Raw genomic sequence first — 2,656 nt, 5'->3', positions numbered from 1 at the left:
AAAAGAGGTTTCACTTTTGTGACCCTATACACCACGATTTGATGTATGGCTAGCCCATTATCAAGGTGAGTATATTCTAAACCAAACTAGAATAATATATCATGTAGATGATGTAAGACTCAAATTGGTAACCCAAGATTAAACCTTAAATTTTGGAATGATGAACGCAAAGAGTTATCGAGTACTCTTGAAACCATTAGATTGTTAATGGTATATGCGTATCTTGTATTCAAAGCAAGATGTCTCATGCCTTTTGGTTAAAAAGGAGATCGAGGTTGTAAATCATTGATCCAAAATAGGTTGTTCATTTTCTTTTACCAACGATTTAAGTTGACACTAATGTGTTCACCTAATAAGGTAAATAGAAAAATCTTTGAAGAAGTTCAAAAGTTCAAAGAAGCACGATTTAGTCGTAATGGGATAATCAAAGTGAAGACTTTGATATAAGCCAAAGGAAATGTGATATAGTATCACAAGTTAATCTATCTTAGCACACATTATGGGATAATGTGTGGTTGGATAAAGAATTCAAATGCTATTCGATATGGTTTGGACTTCTATCAAGTTACTTGAGTTACTTGATTCTTTTGGGGATTTTATCATTTTGTCTAAATTATTTTTCCACTAAATCTAAAACGAATCATATGAGATATGAAATGGTAGGGTACCATGTATGTAAGTTTTCACAAGAAACAAATGCTCATTTTCCCTTCAATTTTCACGAGTACGACGGGTTTGCGGCTCGTGAAGCTGTCTTTCTAAAATACAAGTTTATTTCTAGAAGACAGAGTAGGAGAAATTATTCAAGAGCCACAAAGAATGCCACAGAGAATGTTATGTCGCAAGAAACTGGTCTTTCTTGACTACGTGAGACGTTTTGTGTAAGATGTTGTTTCTTTAAAACCTAGGAGGTTAAATTCGTCACTTGTTGAAAATGATGAATTCATGCTACTTTTATGAAAGTAAAGAGCTTATAACTTACAAAAGAAATCGTTTGATTCAAGTTTATTACTTCTATAAAGTAATGAACATATGACTTACATGAGAGTGTTTAAAGTCACAACTCAATACAAGGCTAGGAGCCATAAAAATCCGAAATAAAAAGGCTTGATTAGTGACAAATGGTTTTGCACTAATAAAGAGAGATTTCAAACCTTGATTGGTAGCAAAGGGTTTTGCACTAGTTGAAATGCTTAAGTCTATTTGGATCTTCTTAGGGATTGTGTTTCATTATGATGATATACATATAGCAAATGAATCTAAAACCCACTTCTTCAATTAGAAGGAATGTATTCAATACATGTCTTGAGTTTTGTAGATTCTTGCAATCCTAAGATAATGTGAAACTTAAGAGAGAATCTTAAGTAGGACATCAGTGAGTTGTAATCAATGTTTTGATCATGTTATAAAACTTTTCTCGATAAGTCGAGAAGTTGTGTTTATACATGGAGTTTAGTGGGAGTTACGGAATTTTTAGTTAGTCTTATATGTGGATGACATATTGATCATTGAGAATGATTTAAGATTTTTGGAGTATTATAATACATCTTTAATATTCGGATTTATGAAGATAAATCTACATGATATTAGGGTCAAATAAGAAGTCTTATGTTTATAAGATTCATGACTAGTTCAATCAAGTTGAACATATTTGATTGATTCCAATCGCTTCCGCTGCCGAATCAATTAAGTAGGAAATGATGTATAACACTTCATATACTTTGAGTATGATGGATTGTTTCAAAATTGAAATTTAAGTAGCCATATTGATTACCCTTAAGTGCTTGCAGAAGCATTAAGGATGTAAAGCAAAGTGTTTTTGATGCAATTTTGTGTAAGGGTGTTACACAAGTGACAATTGACAATTGAGATTGCGCATGGTTTCCGACAAAACCATAATCAAAACACATTAGGATGGTTAAGATACCATAGTAGGCTATGTTATTTAAGAAATAGATTTTCTAGAATCGTTCTAGGGAATAAAGAACAATGAAAAATATTTATAACGGAAATTGAGTACACTTACAATCATGAGATGTGCAAGAGGATGAGTCCCGCACACTGTGAAAACAGTGGAAGCTATTCTTAGGCTAGATGGCCTATGTCTTGATTGGATCTCGACACGTACTCAGAAAGTTTTGTAATGCAAATGTATACATTACAAAGGAAAACGAGTATGTAGTAAGGTTGAGTAAGGTACAAGAAGTTGATAAAACCTACTAACCAAAGCCTTCTCATAGGCTAAACATGATGAGTAATGTCATTTCAATTGAATTGAAATGAACAACTACATACAAGATCAAATTAGATTATAGAACATGAAATAGTAATCAGGCATTGACTATTCATTTGTGATAATCGCATTTGTCGTTCGAGTTTTTACTTTAAAACTCTTTTATTATACTTTGTTACATCCAAACGGGTTGTAGAGACAACATTGAACCCCGTTAAAGTGAACCCGGATTAACATAGTATTAGCCCATAGTCACTTGTATAAGGTGACGTCTCAAAGTGACTAGAGTGTGATGCGATTGATGGCAAGTTCAAGTGCCATAGAGTCATGTAAGATGACTAGTCGATCACATAGGCAGACTGTTAAGAACACTTTGTCGGGCAGTGATCGCTTATAGAGTTCTGGCAAATTTATATAGCCTGG

Source organism: Silene latifolia, chromosome Y (assembly GCF_048544455.1).
Source record: "Silene latifolia isolate original U9 population chromosome Y, ASM4854445v1, whole genome shotgun sequence".
NCBI lineage: Eukaryota > Viridiplantae > Streptophyta > Magnoliopsida > Caryophyllales > Caryophyllaceae > Silene > Silene latifolia.
This window is presented reverse-complemented; position numbering follows the sequence as displayed.